The sequence below is a fragment of the Canis lupus genome, chromosome X (assembly GCF_003254725.2).
Source record: "Canis lupus dingo isolate Sandy chromosome X, ASM325472v2, whole genome shotgun sequence".
Taxonomy (NCBI): domain Eukaryota; kingdom Metazoa; phylum Chordata; class Mammalia; order Carnivora; family Canidae; genus Canis; species Canis lupus.
Window position 1 is genome coordinate 59,151,323 of NC_064281.1, and position 11,541 is coordinate 59,162,863.

At 38.3% G+C, this 11,541-nt stretch overlaps 1 pseudogene; it reads right to left on the bottom strand.

The window, feature by feature from the left end:
• Positions 1–5,903: 5,903 nt before the first annotated feature.
• Positions 5,904–6,888, bottom strand: LOC112671918 (stomatin-like protein 2, mitochondrial; annotated as a pseudogene).
• Positions 6,889–11,541: the final 4,653 nt, after the last annotated feature.

An 11,541-nucleotide genomic window follows, 5' to 3' on the forward strand; every position in this document is an offset into this window, starting at 1 on the left:
TTCACTGGAAGTCCCCCACCTTCTCCAGGAGCCCTTGGTTACTTATCAGTGGGACTCCAGTGCGTGCTCCCTTGTCCCCTGTGCTGGACCCAACCAGGAGACACTGTAGCACCCTGTCCCCTCAGATAACCAACCTCAATGAGTTGAAAAAGGGTTTTGGTACATTTGCCAAACCAATGGAGCCCCCAGCCACCTACACACACCTTTGGCAATGGAACCACTTCAGAGTCTGAAGATGAGGAGACATATGGGAACTCTGAAGTTGTGTGGATGATACATTAGAATTTACTAGAAATAATAATAATGTCATGCGTGGGAGTCCTTGGACAATATCCTAACCTGAGACAATGCCGAGCCTGAGACAAACCCTTGCCTCAGACTTGCCACTGGGTCTAATTTTCCCTATTAATTCAGTATGAAATTTTACGGTTTTTGTACATTTAATTAATTTAATTAAGATTTTTGGGCCTTTTTTTTCCTTAGAAAACAAAACAGGCTGGACTTGTATGTTGCAGGGGGACAGGGCTAGGAGCAAAATGTACCAAGAGTTAATTGAGATATACACAGCCAATGCAGTAAACGTAGACTTTGAAAGGAGTGAGAAAAAGCAAGAAGTCAGAACTCCACAGAGCAACAAGGCCCTCTCTATTTCCTGCAGTGCCTCGAGAATGCCTTTAACACTGTAACATGGGCTTCTTGGGAGCTTCTTCACCTTCTCCTTGGGCCCTAATTCTAAAAAAGACCTCTTGATTGTAAACCATACACTTGCTACATTGCCAACAGATCTTAGACTGTACCTGTGTCTAAACATTATTTGTAAAAACCCTTTAAGTTCTAATAGTTGTAATTTTAGTTCCCACTCTTAAATCTAATTTATTTTTTTAAGAGATTTTATTTATTTACACACACAGAGAGAGAGAGAGAGAGAGAGAGAGAGAGGCAGAGGGAGAAGGAGGCTCCATGCAAGGAGCCGGATGTGGGACTCAATCTCGGGTCTCCAGGATCATGCCCTGGACTGAAGGAGGTGCTAAACCGCTGAGCCACCCGGGCTGCCCTGAAATTTAATTTAAATTACATTTAACTTCCACTCTTTTTCTTACTGATGCCATCTTAACACACTATTTTTATACAGGATTATTTCCTCAGTATCCCACTTGTATGACTTAAAAAGAAAAAGATGCAACAACCTTAAGATGACTTCATTTATTATGCTACTGTGATTGTTTCAGCCAAAGTGGAGAGCAAGAAAAGCTGCTGCAGTAGATGACTTTGAAACGGTGATATTTTGTGAAATAGAAGAAATTCAAGTGCTTTTCTTTTTCTCCCTGTTTTTTTTTTTAATCTGAAATCTTACATGCTGCCTCCTTACTGTGTCCAAACTTCTCATGTAATAAAAAGATAAGTCTTGGATAAGGTTTTTGGGATGCCAAAATTAACAGGCAAGTCTAAGGAGGTGTGACGTTGGCAACATGCCTATTTTTGGGTAAAGATGTTGTTTTGTTTTAAAAACAAAGGCCAAGCTTTCTTTTATGCTGTTGTATCAACCTTTTTAAAAGTTTATTTTTCAATGCCCCAAACTACATTTTCATGCATTTTTTCCCACCTAAGCACTGAGTACATGCAACTGGATCCCATTTGAAAATGACAGTGTGTGAAGTATATGATTTACATTAAAAGAGGGGAGGGAGTTGCTATATATATTAAATTTTTTTTAAGGTTTATGGTTACACCAAACATTGCTGACTGTGTGACCTTTGCCAGAGCTGTCAAGCTAGGATAAAAAAGGTCAAGGACCTAGGAAAAAAACTCTTAGTCAATTTATTTTCAGTTTGTGCAACAAATTTCATGCAAAATATAGCCCATCATAAACATCATACAATATGCTATAGAGCACTAATTTATCCTCAGAAACCCTGAAAACACCCCTTCCTCAGGGTTTGTAGAAATTTGTTTTGTGTGCTGTGAGTGGTTAATGTAGTCTTATCACTAATAACATATATGTGAACATTATTATTTGTTGAGTTGAATTAATTTATTTTCAGACATCAACCTTTGCTTTTCCTGGGAAGAGTTCAAAGCACACCAAAGAATTACACATTTTGGTGAAAGGTTGCCATTTATGGCCCACAGTTTATTTTTTAAAAAAGGAAAGAAAATGGGGGAATACATTTTTAAAAATATGTTATTTATTTATTCATGAGAGACACACACAGAGAGAGAGGGGCAGAGACACAAGCAGAGGGAGAAGCAGGCTCCATGCAGGGAGCCTCACATGGGACTCGATCCCGGGTCTCCAGCATCCTGTCCTGGGCTGAAGGCAGTGCTAAACCACTGGGCCACTGGGGCTGCCCTGGGGATATACATTTTTAAGCTTACTTGAATGAACAACATAATATGAAAACCAGGACTCTTCTTGCATGTCTTTTTTGCATTGTGTTGGCAAGGTTATATATAGTTTATAGATACATTACATTACTAGTACAGTGCATGGTGCTGTCACTTTGAAAGCCTTTTAATGTTGTCTTCAGATTGTTACAGTGAATATGAAATATGCAGACTCTTCTTTATAAAGAAAAAGATCATAAAACTTGAATATAATTTTTTTTAAAAACTAGACCTTATAAATAAATCTATAAAATTCTCAGAATACAAAATTAGTATACAGAAATTTATTGCATTTGTATACACTAATTATGAGGTAGCAGAAATAAAAATTTCAGAACCAATCCCATCTAAAATTGCACCAAAAAGAATAAAGCACCTAGGACCGAAATTAACCAAGGAGGTGAAAGACTTATACTCCAAAATCTGTAAAACATTGATGAAAGAAATTGAAGATGACACAAATAGATATTCCATGATCATGGATTGGAAGAACTAATATTGTAAGATGTCTATACTACCCAGATAAATTACAGATTTAATTCAATTCCTATGAAGATACCAATAGAATTTTTCACAGAAATAGAACAAATAATACTGAAATTTTATGGAACCAAAAAAGACTCTGAATAGCCAAACAATTTTGACAAAGAACAAAGCTGGAGTACCCAATGCCAGATTTCAAGATATACTACAAAGTGGTAGTAACCAAAACAGTATGGCACTTGCACAGACACAGACTTATAGATCAATGGAACAGAATAGAAAGTCCAGAAATAAACCCACAATTACATGGCCAATTAATCTACAACAAAGGAGACAAGAATATACAATGGGGAAAAGATAGTCTTTTCAACAAATGATGTTGGGAAAATGAGACAGCTACATGCAAATAATGAAACTAGACCATTTTCTTACACCAGACACAAAAATAAACTCAACATGGATTAAAGACATAAATGTGAGACCTGAAGCCATAAAACTCCTAGAAGAAAGCATTGGTGGCAATCTCTTTGATATCAGCCACAGAAAGATTTTTCTAGATATATCTGCTTTGGCAAGGAAAACAAAAACAAAACTTAAACTATTCAAAATACACCAAAATAAAAACCTTTGCAAAGCAAAGGACACTATCAACAAAATCAAAAGACAACATAGCAAATTGCACAAGATATTTCCAATGGGGAAAAAGAGTCTAGGTGGCTATCTAGCTCCCCCAACATTGTGGGTTGCTTCTTGGAAATCCCAATCTAGTCTCACCTCACAGGCAATATGGATGAAACTTCAGGACTGGAATACTGGGAATCTGATTGTGATGAATAGGGGGATGGCGGTTTGCGACAACCAATGCTCCAATCTAGACAGAGATCCTACCTGCAGTGCCCAAGTAGAAATCCCAACCAGTGTCTTTGCTCATCTGCAAAGTCAAGATGCTGGTGTGAACTGACCAGGTAACTACGTGGGGCACAGGTCTACCTGATTGGAGCTCTTTGCAAAGGTGTTCCTTTTTCTCCACAGCCTCACCAACACCTGTTGTTTTCTGTGTTGTTGCTGATTTTTGTTTTCAAACAAATCCCTGCCAGCCCTGGAGCTTACTGTGTGTCCCCCAACTCCAGACAGGGGAGCTACGTCATAGCATACCCACTATTGAATGTAGCTCCTGGCCCCACCTTAATAGCCTGCTGGGAACACCTAGAAACTATTCCAGCAATACTCAGGTAAAGAGTACAGCAGGCAGACCTAATTATCCACACGATAAAGCCAGTGGCATTGTCCAGTCAGAGAATCTTGGTTGCAGGTTGAATTGTATCAAGAAAACAAAGAATCGGGGACACCTGGGTGGCTCAGCGGTTAAGCATCTGCCTTTGGCTCAGGTCGTGATCCTGGAGTCCTGAGATCGAGTCCCATATGGGGCTCCCTGAGGGAGCCTGCTTCTCCCTCTGCCTATGTTTCTGCCTGTCTCTTTCTCTGTGTCTCTCATGAATAAATAAATAAAATCTTAAAAAGAAAACAAAGAATCTTGCAAGGCTTGGAGCTCTTTTCCCATTCAACCCAGGAGGGAAGATAATTTCTAACCCCAACCACTACTGAGTGTTATCTCCTGGACCCTACTGACCAGAAAGCCTGACTGAGAACACCTGGGAAGCTGCTTGGGTCTGGCTTTCCTACTTTTCTCAGGGAAGAGAGCTAATACGTAGTCCCATCGATGCTGAGTAGAACTCTTGCACCTTTCACTAAATTGCCTGACAGGACCATCTAAAAACTATGAACCTAAGCAACACTCAAGAAGAGACTGGCAGGGAGAGATTTTTAGTTTCAGTTCTTATTTTAAAACCAGTTAGTTAACATAGAGTGTCATGTTAGTTTCAGGTATACAATATAGCGATTCAACAGTTCCATACATCACCTGGTGCTCATTAGCACAAATGCACTCCTTAATCCCCATCACATGTTTAACCCATTGGTAAACACCCTGACCTACCACCATATTTGGTACACATTGATTTGTTCTCTATAATTAAGAGACTGTTTCTTGATTTGTCTCTTTTCTTCCTTTTGCTCATTTGTTTTGTTCTTTAAGTAACACATATGAGGGAAATCATATGGTAATTGTCTTTCTCAGACTTCTTTTGCTTAGCATGATGCACTCTAGTTTTATCCACATCACTGCAAATGGCAAGATTTCATTCTTGTTGACGGCTGAGTAATATTCCATTGTATACATTACCACCTTTTCTTTATCCATTCATCAGTTGAAGGACATTTGGGCTCTTTTCATAATATCGGTATTGTTGGTAATCCTGCTATAAACACCAGGGTGCATGTGTCCCTTTGAATTAGCATTTTCATATTCTTTGGTAAATACCTAGTAGTTCCATTGCTGGGTTGAAGGCTAGTTCTATTATTTACTTTTTTGAGGAACCTCCATAACTGTTTTCCAGAATGGCTGCACCAGTTTGCATTGCCACCAACGGTGCAAAGGTGTTCCTTTTTCTCCACAGCCTCACCAACACCTGTTGTTTTCTGTGTTGTTGCTTTAGCCATTTAGACAGGTGTTAAGTTGATATCTCATTGTGGTTTTGATTTGCGCTTCCCTGATGATAAGTGATGTTAAGCACCTTTTCATGGATCTGTTAGCCATCTGGATGTCTTCTTAGGGAAAAAAATGTGTATTCATATCCTCTGCCCATTTTTAATTGGATTATTCATTTTTGGAGTGTTGAGTTTTATAAGTTCTTTATATATTTTGGATACTAACCCTTTATCAGGTATGTCATTTTCAAATATCTTCTCCAATTCTGTAGGTTGCCTTTTATCTAATATATATATATATATAACATATACATACATATATATATATGTTTTTGGCTTGCTGCTGGCAAGTTTATTAGATGATTGAAGTTTGAATAAAAATATAATAACAAAATCTTCGCAGGGTAGCTTGATATGGAGTCTGGGAGTGCTATTTCCCTGTCCCCAGCCTCCCTAGCCTAAGCCCACCTTCATTAACTCAGTTTGGCTTATTTGAATTCCTCACCAAGACTTGCATCTGTGACTTGGACATCACTGCTGCTCCCACTGGAGACTGATTCCTGGGCCTCTGGCACTAGGTCTTTGGCGAGGGTCCCATACACATCCGTGGCCTGGGCCACCATAGTGATGACATTGCAGGGGTTGGAGGGCAGCAGGATAGTGTTGGAATACTAGACCAATTTGGAGAACACACTGAAATACTGCTCAGCCATTGTCAGTGACGCTGCTGCATCTCCATTATGTTGTGTCAGAACTGCAGCCAGGATCTTAGCCTTAGCCTTGGTCTTGGCCAGAACAGCACTGGCCTATCCTGCTGCCTTATTTATTTGTTCTGGCTTTTCTGCCTGGGAGGCCAGGATCTATGCCTGATTCTTCCCCTTTACCAAATTGTTGGATGACTCCTGGATCCCCTCAGACTCTAGAACTGTGGCCCATTTTCCACCTCTGCCTCTACCTCCTTCTGCATGGATTCTTTCACCTAGAGTGGCACATGGATATCATTGATCTCATAATGGAGGCAGTGAATACCCCAGCAGTCAGCAGCTTGTATGATGGTATTTATTCACAATGCTAGCATTCAGAGACTCCTACTCCTAGAAGACTTTTTCCAGAGAAAGTTTTCCAAGCTCTGATTTATGGTCCTCTGAGCTAGCTGTGTGATAGCATACTCAGGGTCTTCCAATTGTAGCTTGTCTTATAAGAGTCTAAGATACATAAAGGACTTCATCAATTTGCAGAGTTACATTGTTGAGAGTCACAACTGATCAACATTCATGAAAATTTCCTTGAGATTTTACACATGCCAGATCTAGTCCAACATAGGGATGAGGATGTCCAAGCCAGGCACCAGGATCCAGTGGAATTGGCCCATTTGCTTCACCTACCAGGCCCCCTGCTGTGGCACAAACAGTATCATGGTGTTTGGGGGCAACCCAAGGAGGTATGAGAAAGAACATGGCCAGAAGCCTGCAGGGAGCCTAAGGAGATGAGGATTAGCAGAGAATCTAGCCAGCAGGATAACCTACGTCTTTCAGTGTCTGTCCAGGGGCACCTCCCTAAGCTGAGACCCTAAAGGGTCCTCAAGGAGGAACCCACCCCATAGGTTGGCTTTTAATTTATTGATTGTTTCCTTTGGTGTGCAGAAGTTTTTATTTTGATGACATACTAGTAGTTTAGTTTTGTTATTATTTCCCTTGCCTCAGAGACATATCTTGAAAGAAGTTTCTACGGCCAATGTCAAAGAAATTATTGTGTGTGTTTTCTCCTAGAATTTTTATGGTTTCATGTCTCACAGTTAGGTCTTTAATCCATTTTGAAATTATTTTTATGTGTGGAGTAAGAAAGAGGTCTAGTTTCATTCATTTGTGTGTTGCCGTCCAGTCTTCCCAACACAATTTGTTGAAGTGACATTTCTCATTGGATATTCTTTCCTGATTTGTTGAAGATTAATTGAACATATAGTTGTAGTTTCATTTCTGGGTTTTTTAATCTGTTCTATTGATCTGTATATCTAATTTTGTTTTTATTACTACAGCTTTATAATATAACTTGAGGTTTAGAATTGTGATGCTTACAGCTTTTCTTTTCTTTTAGAAGATTGCTATGGATATTCAGGTTCCTTTGTGGTTCATTACACATTTTAGGATAGTTTATTCCAGCTCTGTGAAAAATATCCTTGGTATTTTGATAGGGATTGTGTTCAATCTGTAGATTGCTTTGGGTAGTATAGACATTTTAGTAATATTTGTTATTCCAATCCATGAGCATGGAATGTTTTTCCATTTCTTTGTGGCATCCTCAATTTCTTTCCTCAGTATTGTATAGTTTTCAGACTTCTACCTCTTTGTTTATGCTTATTCCTAGGTATCTTATGGATTTTGGTGCAATGGTAAATGGGATGGATTCTTTCATTTTCTTTTTGCTGCTTCATTATTTGTGTATATAAATACAACAGATTTATGTACATTGTTTTTTTTATCCTGTGACTTTACTGAATTCATTTATCAGTTCTAGTAGTTTTTTGGTGGAGACATTTGGGTTTTCTATATAAAGTATCATATCATCTGCAAATAGTGAAAGATTACTTCCTTGCCAATTTGGATGCCTTTCATTTATTTTTGTAATCTGATTGCTGTGGCTAGGGCTTCCAACACTATGTTAAATAACAGTAGTGAGAGTGGAAATTATTGTCTTGTTGCTGACCATAGGGGAGAAGCTCTCAGTTTTTCCCCAGTGAGAATGATATTAGCTGTGTTCTGTTTTTCATATATGACTTTTTTATAATTAAGCAGGTTCCTTCTAACCGACTTTGTGAAGGGCTTTTATCATGAATGGATGTTGTATTTTTCAAATGCTTCTTTTGCATGTATTGAAAAGATCATATGATTCTTATTTTTTCTTTTATCAATGTGATATTTCATTGATATCACATTGATCAATTTGTGAATATTAAACCATCCTTGCAACCCAGGAATAAATACCCTTTGGTCATGGTGAATTATTTTTTAATGTATTGTTGGATTCAGATTGCTAGTATTTTTTTTTAGATTGCTAGTATTTTATTGAGAATTTTTGCATCTGTGTTCATCAGGGATATTAGCCTATATAGTTCTTTATTTTTGTGGTGGCTTGATATGGTTTTGGTATTAGAGTAATGCTGCCCTCATAGAATTAATTAAGAAGGTTTCCTTCCTCTTCTTCTTTTTGGAATAGTTTTAAAAGAATTAGTATGAACTTCTTTAAATGTTTGGTAGAATTTGCCTATGAAGCCATCTGGTCCTGGACTTTTGTTATTGGAAGTTTTTTGATTACTGATTAAATTTCCTTGAAATTTATTGATATGTTCAAGTTTTCTATTTTTTCCTGATTCAGTTTTGATACTTTATATATTTGTAGGAATTTTTCCTATTCTTCCAGGTTGTCCAATTTGAAGGCATATAGTTTTTCGTAATATTATCTTACAATTATTTGTATTTCTGAGGTGTTGGTTGTTATTTCTCCTTTCTCATTTATGATTTTTTATTGAAGTCCTTTGTCTTTCCTTTTTGGTAAATCTGACTAGAAGTTTACCAATTGTATTAATTTTTTCAAAGAACCAGCTCCTGGTTTCAATGATCCATTCTATTATTTTTGTAGTTTCTATATTATGTATTTCTTTTTTCTTTTTTTAAAAGATTTTATTTATTTATTCATGGGAGACAGAGAGAGAGAGAGTGACAGAAAGAGAGAGAGAGGCAGAGACACAAGGCAGAGGGAGAAGCAGGCTCCATTCAAGGAGCCTGACATGGGACTCGATCCCAGGACTCCAGGATCATGCCCTGGGCTGAAGGCAGTGCTAAACCGCTGAGCCACCCGGGCTGCCCTATACTATGTATTTCTGCTCTAATCTTTTTTTTTCTTTCAGAGTTTTTATTTAAATTCCAGTTATTTAACATACTGTTTTTTTCAGCAGCATATAGATGGGTCTTGTTTTTTTTAATTCACTCTGACACCTTATGTCTTTTGATTGGAGCATTTACCTCATTTACATTCAAAGTAATTATTGGTAGATTTGTATTTATTGCTATTTTATTAGTCTCTTTTCATTGTTTCTGGAGATTTACTCTGATCCTTTCTTGTCTTTGACACTTTTGGTCTCTTCACTCAAAATGTTCCCTTTATTATTTCTTGCAGGGCTGGTTTAGTGGTCATGAATTCCTTTAGTTCTTGTTTGTCTAGGAAACTTTTTGTCTCCTTCTATTCTCCAGACTTGCTGGATACAGTAAGTCAGGCACAGATTTTTCCTATTAAGGACTTTGAGTATATCATGCCACTGTTTTCTGGCTTGGGAAGTTTTTGCTGAAAAATCTGCTGACAGTGTTATAGGATTTTCCGTTGTATTTAATTGTCTTCTTCTGTCCTGCTTACGAAGAAAAGGTCATATGGTGTCCAGGACCTGTGCTTCATGGAGTGTCTCTGGTGTGTGCTGCATGTGTTCTGCTGTTGTGTTTTGGCTGCTGTATCCTGCAGTTGACTGTGGAGGCTCTCATTGCCTGCTGTGGGAAGTGTTTGGTCCCTTGGCTTAATGTAGTGAGTTTTAATTAATTGTGCCTGGTCTGCTTGTGAAATGAGATCTGACACCATTTATACCAGAACTGAGGCCCTGCAGAACTCTCTTGTTGGGAGACATAGTGTGGGCAGGGGTTTGTGCTGGCTGCTAGGGGAGGGTCCTGCCATGCTGGGACTGAGGCAAGCATGACTATGTAAGGTAGTCCCATCACAGTGCCAGGGTGTGAGGCTTTATGTACACAAGTTAGGCAGCCAGTGTTGGTGCTACACTGCTTCCTGCAGGTGGCTCTGTGTTTATGCTAAGGGTTTGGGAATGGAAATGGTGCCAGCCAGCTCCTTTGTTCCCAGAGAGGTGTTTCTGTGAAGGCTGCCTCTAGTATATGTACTCTGATAAGTGCTCCTCTCAGTGTGCCCTAGGTGCTCTTCAGATCACTGTTTCTACACTGTATACCCCCAGTTTATTTGTCTGTCTTCCCATCAGGAGCAGTGTAGTGCTCTCCAGGCTCTATCCCAGCCAAGCCTGCTGATCCCTAGGCTTTAAGCCCTGTTGTTTGCAAAAACTCATAAAATTCATCTCCTTATTTTCTAAGTCAATAGCTTTGGGAAAACATTCTCCTTATGACTTTCCTTGTGTGCTCCTCTCTCTCACACCCTTCTCCATGACCACAGCTCCCTCCTCCCCTTTGAGGCACTATGATCCATTTCTCCCCCAAACCACATCTCTGCACTTCCTACCTTCTTTTATATAGTCTTTCCTCCTTTTAATTGTGGAGTTTGTTCTGTCGGTCTTCAGTTGATATCTGGTGTATTTAAGATAATTTGATAGTTATTTAGTTGTATTCATGGGACAAGGAGAGAACAGGGTCCTCCTACTCTGCCTCAATCTTTTCTCCTCCCTTCATTAGTTTGTTCTTTGTACATAAGGGTATGTTTCTCCTTTTTTGTTTGCTAATTCTTTATCTTTTGCTTTGTTTTTTAGTCCACATATAAGTGAAATCATTATATTTGTTTTTCTCTGTCTTATTTCACTTAGCATAATACTCTCTATGTCTATCTCAGTTTTCTCTAGTTGCGTTCATGAGACAAGGTGAATGTAGAATCCTCTCTATGTCTTTTAATTAGAGCATTTAGTCCATTTACAGTCAAAGTAATTATTGATAGATATATATTTATTGCCATTTTATTATTTGTTTTGTGGTTGTTTCTGAAGATTTTCTCTAATCCTTTCTTGCCTTTCTTTCATGGTTTATTTGTTTTATTTCATAACATATTTGTATATCTTTTTCTTAATTCTTTGCATATCTGTTAGTGGCTTTTGATTTTTGCTTACCACTCAGGTTGTATATAACATCTTCTGTATATAGCAGTCTATATTAAGTTGATGATCTTTTAATTTTGAATGAATTCTTTACTCCTCTCCTCCCCATGCTTTAGGTATATAATGTCATATTTTATATCCTTATATTTTGGGAATTCCCTGACTGAATTTTTTGCAGAAATATTCATTTTACTGATTTTGTGTTTCCTACCTTCATTCTGTCTCTTTTGGTCCCTCCTTTTCACTCAGAGTCCTCTTTA